Below are 18,588 nucleotides of genomic sequence, written 5' to 3'. Positions count from 1 at the left end.
TTAAGAGATCAACAGGCATACAACAGTTTACATATACAGCTAAAGTAGATCACCATCAAATTTGCAGTATGCTGTAAAAGGTTTGTCATAGATCAGCAGAATATACAAGTATGTACATTATTATGCTTAAAGGATCAAGCAGGCAGCATTTAATGGTAGGCATATACAATTAAATCGATAATCAACAAGTTTACATTTAATAACCAACAAGTTTATAGTTTGCAGAAATAGCTTAGTCATAGTTCAGCGGTTATGTACAAGTATATGCATGTTCTGAGAAGAGATATCATAGTACTGTGTGGAAGGGGTAGAGACGGAGGGATGATGGAGGTGGAGGAAAGGAGAGTGAGACAGTAGGTAGAAAATTAGATTAGCCAGGGCTTAACAGTCACATAGCGCATTAGAGCTTTTTTAAATATGTAGGCGAGGATAGAGAAAGGATGGTTGTGGGCAGTGAGTTCCATTTTTTGCTATGTAGTTTGAGTAAAGGGAATCTCCTGCAGTTATTGCTATTTTTTTACTTTGAGGAGAAATTTGTTATTGGAGCATAGTAGTCTATTACTAGAGTAGGGATGAAGGAAGTATTGTAGTGTGGATAATTTATCTGGGTAGTACATGATCTTATGGGCAACTAATAGTTGATTATAGAGGAAGAGTTCGTGGAAGTTCAAGCCAATTTAGTTGTTTTAGGGCTAAGTAGTGGTGTGTTCTGGATGGAAAATCAGTGGCAAACTTAAAAAATTTGTTGTAACAAGCTTCTGGTTATGTTATATCAGTTTTTCTCAGGTTAATAAACAGGAGGAAGCATAGACAAGTGTGGAGAGAAGGTGTGTTTGTGCTATTGTATACTTAGTGTTTTTTGTGAGGAACTGTTTGTTTCTGTAAAGTAGTCCTAGCTCTTTGTGCACTTTTTTATGGTTAGGAGATACAGACATCGAATTTCAAGTGACCGTCAATCTCAACCCCTAGCGCTTTGTGTGAATAATAGGTGAGATAGTATTTTTATTGCTGGAGAGTAGATTGAATGTCGGGGTGGGGGATGTTTGGCGAGTATTGATGCTTTGTAATGATTTGTTTTACAGATTCAGCTTCAGAGATAAACAGTTTAGTCATACCAATAAATATGGCTGATGTCAGCAGCAGAATGGGTGCTGCTGCTGCTGCTGCTGATGATGATGATGAAGATAATGTAGTTATATCTATGAGGCCACCATAGGCAAGGGGCAGGCAGTCTAATGTCAGGTTCTCTCACCTCTCAGCATGTTAGTAATGCTACAGAAAGTGACAATGCAACAAAAAGTTAAATACAAGATGACATTCCACTCATGCTTGTACAGCAGAAACAACCCTGCACCTCTATACCAGTATCTCTGCACACAGAAGAACACATTGAGGATGATGTCAGACATTCTGAGACTACATTGCGAACAGTGACACCATTACAAAGAAATGTCAGAGACAGGGATTATTTACAGCTCCCTTAGGAAACACATAATACATTGGCTGCCCAATAAGAAATGTGCCATGACATTGCTAGGGCTCAAAGCACTACAACAGAGAGCTAGAAATGGTCAAAGTCTTACAGGGTATGTGTGATGATTTCCAACTCTACATTGAATTGGTTGAGAGCAGGGGTAAAATCATGGTATCATGGATGCGTAGTATGGTGACATCAAGTATCAGTTGCTGTCTCCATACATACAGTAGTTAGGACATACCAGCCTCATGCTGGACTCAGTCTTACAAGGGGCTGGGGACTGGGTACTCTGTAGACATGTGGGGGGGGTGATTGTATGACACTACACTGGTTCTCAAGACAGCTGTCGCAGTACACATAGTGAATAATTACAACACATTTCTCACCGACCATGTCAGTGGTCATCTACACCTAGGAGAACCTCACATTCTAGGTCAAAATCACTTTCATGCAACAGTGTCAGGTCACTGAAACCAGCATCACCTTCCTTCAGTAGCTCACACCACCAGTTTAACTCACCTTACAGTTCTCATGGTAAGCCATCCTCCAAATCAGCTGTACCATTACTGGGTCTATCAACAGGAGATGTGTTTGACTCATTTGATCTGGAACTATTGTGAATTGCATTCAATGGCAAAGTTTTCTGTTTAGTTGGAATAAGGATCTATTGGGGGTTGAATATCTATCCAGTTATTCTCTTTACAGCTTTAATTTACACATACTCTGAATTTGAATAATTTACAGAACTTCCTATTCAATTGAAATTGTGTTGTGGGGGGTGTCTTTGTACATCGATGAAGTACATGAAGGCACACTGCACAAAAAACAATGATACATGGAATGCCATTTCTTCTGGTTGCAGTCAAATAAGAAATCACAATAGTAATGAGCAAACATTTTTAGGTTCAATGTGTCATAAGGAAAAGACACATTAACATAAGCTTCCCACCATGTAAATTTAATTGCTGCTACAGCATCTTTATCACTGCACCAATTATGACAGTTTTTAAAGTCAGAATTTATTTTGTATGACACTAAAAACAATCTGATGTGCAGTACAATAGAATACAGTAAACAGAAATGGCACACAAAACTGAATATTTCAGTTCTGATAATATTGCTTTCTAATGGACACAGGTAACCTGTAAATCATTTATCTCCCAGGTCCATGCTTACACTTATTAAATGTATCATTACTTGTCAGAGATTTGGGATGCATGGCTAGGCTTAAAAAGGCCCCTGTGATTGTTAGCCTAGTCCACAACTATAAACATATGAACCTATGAACTGCATAGTGAATAAGTAGCAAAAGCTATTCAGTACAGCAGGTACAACTGTTGATTTCTTTATTGATTTAATACATTTCAGCATTACTGAACAGGAATCAGGGAGCAGTTAGGCAAACAGGTAGCAAGACAAAACTATTTTTAGATGAAAGACCAATAAATAAAACCATTGCTGGCACCACGCAAAGGGAATTACAATTTTATTAAAACAAACAGATAAGCGCTTTCAGTAAAAACCTTCAGATCTAAAAAACACTCCGTCAAACAGTGCATTTAAACTAGCAGCTACCAATCAGAAATATTCAATTAAAATTTACATATTAAATGATGCCTCTTTAACACAGGTTTAATGGGAAGCTAAGCATTTAACCCAGGCTGTTTATCAGCTTATAGCTCAGCTATCCAATGAAGTTCAGCATATTCAGTATCATTAAAAATATCACCTCCTCCTCTAATGCTAGTATTAATGACTTGCAAAGCCGTAAAGACAAATGTATGTGCAGGAAACAATGTAGCATGCTTTGCTAATGCATTATTACTGTTTTTAGATAAAATATCTTGATTGTGCTGCAAAATCCTGTCTCTAAAGTGCCTATCTGTTTTACCAACATAAAAAAATGAACAATATTTACAAACTGCTAAATATATTAAATGTGGAGTACTACAATCAGCATATCAACATAGGGAATATTTATTCCCAAAAACTGGATGACTGAAAACATTATCACTTTTAATATATTTATAAACCTTGCAAGTTTTACAGGAAAAAGTGCCTTTCCTCTGACTTACTATTCACCTAGTGGCAGGGTGTAGATTACAAAGTCTTTGTTTCAGATTCTTAGAATTCTTAAAACGAATTGCAGGCTTCTCACCTACTATCCCCTTAATATGTTCATCTGTAATAAGAATCTTCCAGTTATTCTTAACAGCATTACAAATACTACTAACATCACTGGTGAAATTAAGTGGAACTCTCACTCTTTGCTTATGAAAACTGGGTCTATTGTTGTGCAAAGATATATTGCTTTGATTCACTCTATGGGATGCAGAATAATATGGTGCACCCTTGTTCCTCCTTAGCTCTATCTTACTATTTAAGGACCCATCCACCTCTCTGGACCTATAACCTCTATCTTTCAAACAGTCAGCAAAATTGTTAGAAGCATGTATAAAGTCTTCTTCAGAAGTATACAGCCTTGATATCCTTACAAGTTGCAAGATATATATATATATATCCTGGGTGCATACTTCTTCTGTATAAATATCTGTTTTTCCAACATTTTTACGAAACATTTTATTAGTGATGGTCCATCCATCTAAAATGGATATGTGAACATCTAAAAAAACAATACTTTCAGCTGACTAGTGAGAGGTGAATTTCAAAAAGTCCACTGTTTGTTCTAAATACACAATAAATTGACAAAATTGTTCAGTTGTACCATGCCATAGCAAAAAATGTCATCTGCAAAACACTTGTAAAAAGCTATATATTGAAAGTATTCATGTATGGGTACCAATACAGAGTCCTCCTCCAAATATACCAACACAAGGTTAGCATGTCTGTTGGCACATGGGGTGCCCATCGCTACACCCCATTTCTGCCATAAAACCTGGGTGCCATAGACAAAAACATTGTTTTCCAGAATCACTTCCAATAGCATGCAAATGGTGTTAACAACAATAAAGCTGAAAGAACATTTTTCATTCAAATATAATCTTATATTTTCAATATCATAATAATTGGGAATGCTGGTAAAAAGACTTTGAACATCTAAAGTGGCTAGTATATATCGAGACTGGCTATTATCACTACTAACAAATTCAAATAATGATTCTAAGAAATGTTGCTTATCTTTAAAACAATCAAAGCACAAAACGCAACTTCTTTAAGTTTACTCTCTACATATAGAGAGGCAGGCTCTATAATCCAACCTCCTCCTACCACTATCAGTCTTAGGGGAGGATCTCTCATGTCCTTATGGACTTTAGGTAATCCCTAAATTATTGAAACCTTAGGGAAAAGGCACTTGCAAAAAAATCATAAAGTTTTTTGTGATCATATTTGTCATGAGCATGTCGTAAAACCTGTCATTAACAAAAACAATCATTTTGTTAAGTCTACACGTATCTATAACTTGATAGGTATTAATATCCTCTAACATCTTTAACATACACCTATTATAATCAATTAAATCCAGTACAACCATGCCTCCTCCCTTATCAGCAGGCCTAATAACTATATATTCATTGATCCCTAGTTCCTTTAGAACATTTTTCTCTTCCCTAGATAAATTATAAAAGCAACATCTCTGTGGTTTCCTTACTAACTGTGCTAACTCACTCTCACAAACTTTATGAAAGGTTTCCAATTGTGAATTCAGCACAGGAACAAAGGTGCTGGGTTTTTTCTATATTACATTATTACTTACATCATCATTAGCTTGTTTATTTTCAAACATTAATTTCAGCATAACATTTCTGGTGAACAGCTTTAAATTAACAACAGCATCAGATAACTTAAAATGCATGGCAGGTATATAACTCAAACCTTTGTTAAGAATGGGAAAGTGTGTTGCTGCTGCAAAGTCATATTAGATAAGGTCACCACAAGTGTGTTTTCTTCATTAGATGAGGCTGAATCTGTATGCATCACATGGAGATCTTCCTTCTCTTATAGCCTCGACTCACAGATCACATAGTTCCACTCTTTGATGTAGTCGTCACAGGGAGTGGAACATCTAAAAAAAGGGAATGGAGGTAAAATTGTGGGTTTGATTTTAGGATGATCCTCTAAATCTCTCCATTCCAATTGGTCAGAGCTGTTAGTAGACGAGATCATGATATAAAGTGAAATACTATCAGAGGAGTTAATTGTATTTGGTAGATAAAACAGCTGATTTATCACAAATGGCCTCATTTGCTCTTTGTGTATCAAATGAGCACCGAAACCTTGCATAGAAGTAGTCAGAGATACAGTTCCAGCTACTGGTGGATCAGGAGCCATATTAGGAAAAGTAGTGACATCATTGTCATCAGCCTGGTGGCTCTGAAGTTTCTAAACTGTAGAAACAACTTTATTAAGCTGCTGCTGTTTTGGCCAAGCAAAAATATCACCATTTTTAAAGTCATGAAAGTTTCTTAGAAGTTTCTTAGTTTTAATTTGTTCTAGTGTGGTTTCGTGTAAAAACACATTACAATACAGCTCCTCCAGTCTCCACCTAGAGACTTCAAAAGAGCCATACGTTGCTCAATTTCTTGTTGCTTAGACTCAATCTTCTTGACTGAATCATTCTCTAATGGTGCAAAAAAGTCAAGAAGTAAATGAATATATTTGAAACCTACTTAAATATTTAAGTGTAAATCCTTCTATATAGGCAAAACAGAAAGAAAGCTAAAAAGAAGGATTTACGAGCACTATTATGACATCTCCATTAAGAAAGACACTAGCGCACTTTATAAACACTCAACTACTTGTCTTAATGCTAAATTCCTATTCATAGTGTTAGAACAGGTTAAAGTAGATGGTAGAGGAGGGCCATGGGAAGAGAGAATTGAATTTCGAGAACTTTGGTGGCAATTAAATTTAAATGCCACCAATTACCCTGGCCTAAATGAATTTATTTCCATCATGCCACTACTGAAATTAAGATCAGCAAAATTATGAAGTATGATATTTAATGCAATAATTTTAATATATATTTTTATGAAATATGAGTATTTGCATTACACCCTTCATTTTGAATGTTAACTCTATTTTTAATTTTTCCATAAGAAAATATTATAAATTTAACTTAGAAATGATTTTATTATTATTATAGAATTGTTTTATAACAAGTATGACTTTTGACAATGACCATATAATCTATTCTTGGTTGCAATATGTTTTTGTGAAAGGGCATTAATAGTTTTGTATGACTTTTAGGTTAGAAGAAAGTCTTTGATTAATTATTCATGAATGTTGTGATTTGATAGGTTGTTTTTAAACTAACTTATTTGAATAAATGATGGTTTTAATTAAGCAATTAACGTAAATAGGTATATAAATGGATGTTTAGGGACTGTTTTTTTGTTACATCTGATGAAGTCGCTTTGCTTGGAAGGACGAAAACGTACTATTGGAATAAAAGGCGTTAATGTGATATACATTTCTTGGCTTTGGATCCGTTTTTATGCTTGACTTCGTACATCAAATTGGACTGATACAGTCAACTCCATTTGTTTTATTCCCAGAGCTGCTGTTTTCTTGGCTACTTAAATATTTAGTTTTTGTCATCTGGATAATAAAATTGGATAAACATGTCCATAAGTAGGCATTCCTAAAATTCTCAGATCATGAGGTATCACATGATAATGAAGGCAAGCCTCCAAATGGAGGCATTGCCATTGCATATGTTTCAACTTAAAAGGAACTAGACAGCAATGAATATATAGTTATTAGGCCTGCTGACAAAAAAGGAGGCATGGTCTTAATGGATTTATTTGATTATAATAGGCATATGTTAAAGATGTTACAGGATATTAATACCTATCATGTTATAGATAAGTCTAGACTTAAAATGATTGCTTTTGTTAATGACACATTTTACGATATGCTCATGACAAATATGATCAAGAAAGATCTTTATGATTTTTTGCAAGTGCCACTTCCTAAGGTTCAAATAATTTAGGGATTACCTAAAGTCCATAAGGACATAATAGACCCACCACTAAGACTGATAGTGTCAGGAGGAGGTTGGATTACAGAGCCTGCCTCTATATATGTAGAGAGTAAACTTAAAGAAATTGTGTTCTGTGCTTCGACTATCTCAAAAGATAAGCAACATTTCTTACAATCATTATCTGAATTTGTTAGTAGTGATAATAGCTATTCTAGATATATACTAGCCACTTTAGATGTTCAAAGTCATTTTTCTGGCATTCCCAATTATTATGGCATTGAAAGTATAAGATTATACTTGAATGAAAAATGTTCTTTCAGTTCTAATATTATTAACACCATTTGCATGTCATTATAAGTGATTCTGGAAAACAATGTTTTTGTCTATGGCACCCAGGTTTTTTGGCAGAAATGGGGTGTAGCAATGGGCACCCCATGTGCCAACAGTTATGCTAACCTTGTGTTGGTATACTTCATGAAAAAGAAAGTCACACCACCAAAGGTAGTCCAAATCCAAAACAACTTTAAAAATAGACAGTTGAACATACCACCATGAACAGAGCACAGATTTCACATAAAAAAACTTTAATGCAACAGCGCCAATAAAATAGGCAAGTGGGACAAGCACTTTCAGCCTTAGCCTTCTTCATATCCTGTTTTCTGGACCTAAAACTGAATGTTTAAAAACTTGGATAGACCAGTCACAGTCTTTTGAAAACCATTGCATCACTGCCTCATGCAGCAGTTGTCACTCAAAGGACCACTCCTTCAGTTTACATTACTTCCTCATAGTAGCTATGAAGCATTCCCCATAGTAGCTGTCACTAAAATGAGCTCTCCCTTATTTTGGGCCAGTGGTGTTGAAGCTGTTGTTATCTCCTCCCATTTAGACCATGTTATTTCAGAAGTGGTTTCAACTGTACCATTTCATTCAAGCCTGGAGGGCACTCTGCCCTTAGGTCTATTATCTATTTGAGTGCTTCTACTTCCAATCTATTCTGCAAGTCACCTCCTCAAAATGTTTCTTTTACAGTAGAGATGACCATAAACTTGAATGAGTGGGTGTTATTAAGCTTCATATGTGAATAGAGGGCATTTGTTTCTACTTTATTCCTTATATAAATGCCGTAGGATACGCTCTTTTAGCATTATGCTTGTTTTGCCTATATAATAGGCTGGGCAAAGAGAGCATGTAGTGATATAAATCACAATTTTGATGGTACAAGTAGCTCAACTTTGCAAACTATTGCATTTTCCTATTTTCGGATGTTTGAAAATGTTACTTGTAGTAATCAAATGACAAGCCTTACAGCAGCCACATTTCCAAGTGCCTCTATGTGTATATGCAATATTATTTGCTCCTTTATTAATGCTGTCCTTATGGCATAGCAGCCTCTTCAAGTTTTTCTTATTTCTGAAAGCAAAGCTGAACTGGGTTTTTCCCAAAGGGGATGACAACACTTTTTTGGCATTGAGCTTAAGGCCATGGTTCTGACACCAGTCGTTGGTCTCAGTGAGGCCTTAAAATATATTAAAACTATATGAATATATCTTTAATTTAGTTTGTTTTTCTGCAGACATGCAAGTGTGAAATGCACTGAGTTTAGTATACAACATTTTGCCTACCACTTAGTGCAGATGAGCAAGTTAATAATGTGTTAAGGAGCTGCTCCGTGTAGTACACTATATGAGTGACTCAGTCTTCTTTTATCTGCTGTCTGACTCTGACCATGTTACTTCAAAAGACAGCACTCCTGGGCTGCTCCTAGAAAGGGAGAGTTGTTGTATGAAGTGGGTGTCCCAGGCTGTTAGCATTTGTCTTTTTAATTCCTGAACCCTTCACATAGCTGGTAATTAGCACTTCACTATATGCTGAGTATGAATTCCAGCATGGCTTTTGTAGTTCAATGGGCTGCTGGCTACTGTTTCACTAAATGTGAGTTTCAAGAGAAGAAACGTTTACTGTTTCTCATGCTAAGTCTGTTTCCAATGTGTGAAATTTTTGTTTTGTTTTGTTTTATTTAGAAAATGTATGTCAGTGTTTTTGCTGTAAATTTTGAAATAATTTTTTTTAAATGAAATCCAAATCTCTATTATACTTGCAAAAGTAAAGAAGAAATTAACATGCAAACTGACAGGTTTAAACTGTTTTATGGCAACTGGGAAGAGACAGCCAAGCAATGGGGTATTGGTATGGCTGAAAGGGACTTGTTTCATTACCTTGCATAAGGCCCCATTTGTCAATGATCCTGCTTTGTTGAGTCTGTAAATATATGATGCAACAAAATGGCATTATTAGCTATTCAGGCAGGTCAGACCTGTACTATACAATATCAGAGGATAACTGTCTTTGATGACAGAAAAGATGTAAGATGGTCAAAAATGAGATGTAGGTAACCTAAACATATGTAAGCCCCCACCCAAAAAAAAACAGTCCCTGGGATTCAGCAAACAGCTGTGCAGTAATAAGTTATTCCTGCACAGCAGGGACCTATCCTGTTCAGGACAACAGCGCACCATGCATATTTATGAAGGTGTGCTGCCATGCTCTAAAATGGACACGGTTCTGTGTACGAGCACAGGGGGTGTGTCTGAGAGCAGAGCTCTCACAATACCCATGCCCCCTGTATTCCAGAATTGCCTTTTAGAAATTTAAAATGAGCGAGAATGCTCGTAACACCCCCAAACCATCAGGATAACAAATCTGGTCAAAGCTATAAGGGACAATCATCCCTACCAAGCCAAAAGTTGTTAGAATAACACAGATAGTATAAGCACATAGCGTACACCTCCCAACCCATCAGAGTAAGGAATGTGGACAAAGCCAAAAGGGACAATTGTCCCACAAAGCAGAAAGTTGATAGAATAACAGGTTCAGCATTAGCTGGGATATTCTGAAGGGTACAAATAAAATAACACAACAAAAATTATTTATTTTTATAAAGTTTAAGCGTAGCTGCATGGGTGTGTCCATTGCTTAGCTACGCTTAGTCCAGCTTAAACAGCACAAGAAGAAGCATAAGCAGTATTTCAATAGTTTAGTGGTTAGCGTGCACACTTTGCAAGCAACCATTACCGGCATGATTCCCTCCATAACCAATTTGCATTTTACATGTGAAAGCAGTACATAAACATTTATTTTTATAATTAGCTACTAAATAATATCTATTTTTTAACCAGAGTACTGCATTAGGTCCAGACGTGAGGTGTCAGTTTAATAAAGTTGTGAAAATCCCATGTAAACAAAAGTGCACCATGCAGTATAGTCAACATGAATAAATGTAATGAAAGCATATTGGGGGATGTCAAGGACAGTAAACAAATTTATAATATGTAATGGATGATAAATCAATGACATACAGCAGATAGTCTATAAAATTAAAAATAAGCAATGCTAAGCATTGCACAGCTCTGCTTATCAGGTGTAAGCATTGTGTAAATATGACTGCTAAGCAATGAGTAGCCTAGCCAAGTGGATTTGCCAATCGGTGAACAGTGCTGAACCTGTCCCTTTAAGCACTGCAAACCTTAGCTAAGAACGTTTGCCCATAGCTTAGATTATCTCAGCGTATTCAAAACCATCCAATCACAGCAAAGGGTGGGAAATCGGCTATATTTAAACCCCACAGGTAGAACTACACCTCATAACTGGTTGTAGTTTTCCACTGTAGGCAGTATGGCAGGAGTTGGTGAGGGCATGTGCTTCTGTGTGCATTGTTGGGGCATACAGGAGTCCAAGGTCTTGGTAGGACTCCTGGTACAAAACCATAATGAGAGACTGCTGCAGGGCTAGTACCAAGGCTCCCAATATAAAGCAGACGCCTGGGACCATCTCGCCCGTGATCTCACCAGTGCCACTAGTATCCATCAGTCTGTTGAGCAGGTCCAGCAACACTATGCCAACTTGAAGTGGAGAAAGAGGGAGCTCTTAGACGAGTGGGTCTAAGAACCAAGGCAGAGGGGTGATGTCCCAGCAGTGTGTAAGTACTCATACCAATAACTGTTTACTAATGTCCAGCCTGTGTATATGATGGATAGGTATGCCTAAATATTTCTCTATTTCCCTTACAGCTGCAGCTGAGTGGGCTGTAAATCAGGAAGCCCATGCTAGTAGGCTGCAAAGGCTGCATTGCGAGGCTAGAGAGTAACAATCCTGCTTGTAGTAGTCATATCAAATAAATATAAAGTAGAAGAAAGTCACTTGGCAGTATAAAAACAGCGTATTGGTTGTACTGAATAAACCAGACAATATGACAACAATAGTCCCATATAGGTCTTATTTAAATAAAACTGCAACTGCCTGGCAATAAAGCTCTAAATCCTGGACTGGTTGTGTTTACTCTGGTATTGTATGGCATTTATTGTTGCATTCTCTGAATAGTAATGTTGTGTTAACCACTGTTACCCACACTGTGCAACATAAAAAATGTCTAGGAATGCCTGTATAATACTGTTGTAATTACAAGATCAGATTGTACAACCAAGAGAGACTTAGACAGAAAACATGAAAAGATGGACAGCAATATCCAAATATCACACTCTGCTGAAACTTAAAATTGTATTTTTAGCAGTCAAAGCCATGGTTCAAATCCTGGGTGTGGTAGTAAGCTGACATAACATTTGATTTTCAGACCTCAAAACCTTCAGAAAATGTATATTAAAACAAATCCTGTCACTCTAGCAACTTTCCAGGTTTATGAGAGCAATATTCAAAATATGTCCCTATTTGTACCCCCATGTTGTCAAGCTTTGTCTAGAGTGTGTGCATTAAGAGAATAAGAGGCATGTGCATAATATTAACTCGGAATCTGGGAATATGTGTAGAAACAGTCAGGTAGTGTTAACAAACATTCCCTACACAGGTCTGTCAGATAAGAAAACTGTGCCTGCCAATAAAAACTTAAATCCTGGACTGGTAGTGTTTACTCTGGTATAGTATGGCCTGACATGTAGCATTCAGTAACATCTGATATCAGAATAGTACTGTTGTGCAACCACTGTTTCTCACACTGTGCTACCTAAAAATATGTCTAGGAATGTCTGCATAAGACTGTTGTAACTACAAGGTCAGATTGTACAACCAAGAGAGACTTAGAAAGAAAACACCGAAGGAACAGACAGCAGTATCCAAATAGCATACTCTGCTGAAACTTAAATTGTTGTATTTTTAGCAGACACAGCTATGGTTCAAATCCTGGGAGTGGTAGTAAGATGTATGCATAATCATACCTCTCAAATGTACAGATTTTTTCAGAATGTCCAGATAATTGGCTCATATTTTCTGCCCATTCCTCTGTCCCCCTGGCAAATCAGTGGGATGATCTCAGAATTGTAGTCACTAAATAATGACATAACATTTGATTTTCAGATCTCAGAGCCTTCCAAAAATGTATATTAAAACAAAGCATGTCACTCTAGAAACTCTCCAGGTTTATGAGAGCAATATTCAAAATATGTCCCTATTTGTACCCCCATGTTGTCAAGCTTTGTCCAGAGTGTGTGCATTAAGAGGTTGAAAGGCATGTGCATAACATTAACTTGGAATCTGGGAAAATGTGTAGAAATGGTCAGGTAGTGTTAACAAACATTCCCTCCACAGGTCTACCAGGTAAGAGATGTAGAATTTAGCTATAAGACAGTTGAAGTATACACTGTGTGCAAACATACCACTGCCCAAACCAAGGCCATAGGGTATTGTACCTTAATGATTAGAGCAATGATCATTAAAGTTGTGAGTACTACAATGATACATCTTTCTCTCCCCCCACCATATCTGCAACAATAATCTAAATACACAAATCAATGGGTAAATTTACACCAAACTTACTGTTGTGACATATGTTCTATTGTTCAATAAATATTGAAATGTGTTTCTATTAATGTTCTATGTTGAAATATTATTATTATTTGCCTGTTGCCATCAATGTAACCTGCATGCCATTGTAATGGCTACTGTGGTTCCATATATTCATGTGTTCTGTTTGCGATGCAACTCTTCCAAATCTGGTGTTTTGCGTTAATGGGAATATCTATGCATGATGTTATAACCAATCCTGGATTCTGTTGACTATTACTAACCAACATATGTTTTAAAACTGCAACACCATAGCACATTTTGGGAAGGCCGTTTCCAGCGGAAACCACCTCTCCCACCTCATCTGGCTATGGCACCAAGCCCCAGTACATCTGTGACTCACCCCAGGACCTCCCCTTCCTCTGGTCCTGCACCAATTTCAGTGGAACTGCCTCAGGGGGTGGGGCTTGTACCCCCCTGGGAGTGGGCATGAACAGGATCCTGTCACCTGAAGTCAGATCCAGAAATTGGTGCATACCGAGCACCAAAGGGAAATTGGAAATCTGCTATGCCAGCTTGAGGGTTGCATGGTGCATTCAGAGGAACAGCCTGCCCCTGCTGCTCAGCCCCCAGCACAGCCACCTTCAGGGCAATGAAGGTGCAGTGGTGACTGCCCATGGATGGGGACCTCAGTCCCACTGCTTCCATTTGGGGGCTCATGGGCTTCCAATTTCCAAACACCCCTCCCCGTCCATGGTGTTTACCCCCCACATGTATCATATACCTCCCCTGTATGCTGTCTTGTCTGTCTTGTCTGTCTTCCTACCCAACCTACCTCCCCAAATATAACTGCAATCCATTCCCAACATCCCTCTCTCACCTTAAAAAAAGGACAATCTGTTCCCAAAAAAAAAATGTTGTCCCATACATAGCTGTCCATTTGGCACGTGTCCATTGGACACATGTAATATGGTCTAACTGGCTTCACAACACATTATTGTTATCCTCACCCCTCTCTCAGGGGTTTGAGTGTCAAAATCTACCTCCAAATTCAGTATATATGCACAGCTGTTGCTGAAAGAAATGGACAGCTACAGACCTTTCCTACACCTGTCCTGCACATCCCTAGCTACTTTCCCTATTGTCTTTCCATCTGCATTCCCCCTTTTTCACCACTTTCCTATTACCTCTTTTTTTTCTTTTCTTTTAAAGAAATTAGTGCGGGGGTAAGCAGAAGTAAACACTTTTAAGCAGTAGTAAGCGGGTTTAAGCCTGTTTGCATGGCAGCAAGCAATGGCTACACAGATTAAGCACTGTCAGGCTAACTGTCTGTAAGCTTATTTAACCAGAAGTTAGCATTGCTTACTGCTGCAAAAACCCACACAAACTTGCTTACCCGCTTAGCCAGAGTTAAACTATTCCCGGCTCCATAAAGTCTGCTCTTTGAATTTTCCCTTAAAACTAGCCAGTTTTTTCAGTTTTAGAAATCAGATTTGTTTCTTTGAGCTCAGCACTTGTTCAGAACTCGTTGTAAGCACTAAATATGCTACAAATTAGTACAACACTCAACTTTCCTCACTTGTCTAGAGGAAGACAGTTTTTAGTACTTGATAAATAAGCACCTATCCAGGCATGTCTAAGGGTTAGCTCCTGCTGTTTTCTCCTGTCTAACCGATGAATCTGGGCAACTTGGGGCAATGCAGCAATTGCCTCATGTACACAGACAATCCTCTCCTCCTACCAACTAACACAACAACCTGTGAGAGATGCACTTATATAGCCAAATTGGAAGCAAAGCTCTCTTTACCCAAGACTGGACTAGACAGTCAAGAGGAGAAAGTAAACACTTGCACAACACCACACTCATCCAATAGTCCCTCAAAACCTACACCACCAAAACACACACATAGAAACACAAAACACATACCTACATAAATGGAGGCTCTCAATAAAAATCTGCCCAAGTAACAGGGACCTCCAAAGCAGAAACACAAGCAACTTCTGGCCCCAACACAAACCAAATGACACATAGCCCACAAAATAAGTGTGCCACTCAACCACAGCCCATAAGGCATAACAATGTACCCAACACTCTAGTCATATGTGACTCTATAGTCAGGCACACTGATGTTCCACTCAACAGGCTAAACAAATAGAACGTTACTGTCAGCTGCCTGTCGGGTGCCAGAATCCACCACATAACACATGCACTTAGGTCACTCCACAAGTAGAAATATGACTCTGTCATTGTCCATGTTATTGTGAATGACCTGAGACATATCTCCCTGGACTAAATGAAAAAAGACATGGAGGAGCTGTCCAATCTTGTAGCCCAGGTAGGTATGACCCTAGCCCTGAGTAGCATCATGCCATCACCCAGAATGATACCACAGTACAAGGACAAAATGACTGACTTCAACAAATTGGCTAAGCTTCTGGTGTCATTCTAAGGGGATCCAGTATCTGTCTGCCTGGGATGACATGATCGACAGACCATGATGCTTTGCCAGAGATGGCCTGCACCTGTCACCCTGGGGATTCTGGATACTGGCTAAGGCACTTGCCACCCCTATAGTAACTTTTTTAGGCAAAGTTCAAATGAAAAATTGACCACTGTAACAGGTACAAGCAAGCAAAATCTGAGGGTAATGCTAGTCAATGCTAGAAGTTTAAACCTCAAAATGTACTCACTCAAGGCACTCCTTAAAATGGAAAACATCGACATCTGTGCAGTGACAGAGACCTGGTTCAAGGCTTCAGATAGCACTGCTGCATTACCAGGCTATGATTCATACCACACCTTTCGTCCACCTAACCTGGACAGAAACACTAAAGGCGGAGGCGTGTCCATATTCATTAAAGATATCCACACCTCCAGACTAGTTGCTCAGCATAATGCATCCAAGATTATCCAAGTGCAACTAACTCTAGGCAAGACCACAATTCAAACTGTAGCTTGCTACAGATCCCCCACCATGCCCTAGGATTCCCACTCCTCATTTCTTGATACACTGGAAAATATTAGGGTACAACCTAACACCCTAATAATGGATGATTTCAACTACCCCACCATTAACTGGGAAAACTACTCATGTACCAACTCTTTTGTGCAATGTTTTCTGGAATTCATAAATTTCAACGCCTTGGATCAACGTATCCACACCCCCACCAGAGGCAGAAATATCCTAGACCTGGTCATTACCAACATGGGCAACCGGTGTTCCACACCAGAGGTCAATTCTTTGCTGGTCAGATCTGACCACAAGCTAATCACCCTAGACATCCACATCCCTCCCTCCCCATTAGAGAAACCACCGTAAAAAATTTCTCCAAAGCCAACTTCACTCTTCTTAAGACAAAAGAGGCAAACTTCACGACACATATGCAGATGGACAATAGAGGTATGACTGCTGAATCCTACACAAATGCAATTTATAAGCACTTACATGAGTACATGGATCAGGCAATCCCTAACAGAACCAAGACACTATTCTCCAAAAAAGGAAGCAAATCTGGTGGTGCCCTGCCATAAACAAACTCTACAACAGAAGAATGAAACTGTTGCAAAAAAGAGTAAAATCCCATGATTGGAGGAATTCCCTGGTCAGCCTCAGTAAGAAGCTGATATCCCTCATAAAATCCTCCAAAGCTAGTTACAAAATCAAAATTGCCACTGATTTTAAAGACAACCACAAAGTATTCTGTAGCTATGTCAAGAATTTCAATGGCAGCACTCAGATCTGCTCTGAGTTATACCACAATCACACTAAATATACAGAACCAAATGATAGTGCCAAAATCCTGGTGAATAGGTTCAGTGCTAACTTTACCCCCCTCTCACCCCCTAAAGGGCCCATCTCTATACAGGAAGAATGCAAAGTTCCTGTAATCACAGCTGCACAGGTAAAAGCCACACTATCCAAAGACAAGAACACAGCATCCATGGGACCTGACAACATACCAGGCTGTGTTCTACATGAACTACAGAATGAGCTGGCACCTCACCTAAGTACCATGTTCAATCATAGCCTCACCTCAGGCTTTGTGCCCACTGAATGGTGATCAGTGATGGTTATCTCACTCCACAAAGGGGGAGCCACCACGGACCCTGGGAACTACTACCCCATTAGCCTGATGAGCCTGGTCTGCAAGGTTATGGAATGTATCATCATGGAACTTATAAACAATGACATTGGTAAGCTCCAAACTCTGGACCCCACCCAGTTTGAGTTTGTAAAAGGCAGATCATGTCTCCTAAACCTGCTAGACTTCTTTGAAGCAGTCACCAAAGCCATAGATGAGGGTAAGGTGGTTCACACAGCCTATATAGATCTCGCCAAGGCTATTGACACCATCCCCACTCTGGAATTATAGATAAACTCACTAAACTAGGTATAAATCTGTATGTCACAAGATGGGTTGCAAACTGGCTCACTGACAGAACCAACACTGTGAAAGTAGCAGACTCCAAATCTGACTTCAGACCAGTGAAAAGTACCATAGGGTTCAGTCCTGGGTCCTCTCCTGTTTGGTATCTACTTCTCTGAAGTACAGGCTAACACAGAAAGTCTTTGGCTAATGAAGTTCACAGATGACTGCAAACTAGGAGCCATAATCAAAACTTCTAATGATGTGGACATCCTACAAAAGGGCCTCACTGAGACAGATGCCTGGTGTCAAAGCCATGGCCTCAAGCTCAATGCCAAAAAGTGCATTGTCATCCCTTTTGGTAAAAACTCTGTACCCATGAACTGCCACATAGGCAGTATACATAACACCGAAAATTTGATAAGAGACCTTGGGACACAGGTGGACAGTAGTCTCTCCTTTGATAATCACATCACCACAGTAGTCAGGAAATCCTTCTATGTGGCACAACTCATCACAAAAGGTTTCTCATTTAGGAAAAAAGATGTCATTGTTCCCCTCTACTCATCACTCATTAGACCCATTATAGAATACAGCGCCCTTCTTGGTATATACCTCATAAGACATCTACAAAAACTGGAAAAGCCACAGAAATACCTCACAAAGAGGATTACTGGCCTCTGATGCCCTACGCAGACCATCTGAAAAAACTCCAGCTATACCCACAACACTGCACACTATAGCCATAGTGATTTACCACTAAGCCATTTAAACCGTACATAAATGCAATGTTTTCTGAAACATATCATGCAGCACAGTCATTCAACAGTAGGGCAAATGTATTTATATATGTTTTATATATATGTATATATATATATATATATATATATATATATATATATATATATATATATACACACATACCTTAATTTCATTGACAGCTCATTTTACTGGAAACCAAACAAACATGACCAATTCAATGAAAGTTCATTTCACTGACAACACA

This window comes from Protopterus annectens, chromosome 12.part0 (genome assembly GCF_019279795.1).
Source record: "Protopterus annectens isolate FY-2018-M chromosome 12.part0, PAN1.0, whole genome shotgun sequence".
NCBI lineage: Eukaryota > Metazoa > Chordata > Ceratodontiformes > Protopteridae > Protopterus > Protopterus annectens.
This window is presented reverse-complemented; position numbering follows the sequence as displayed.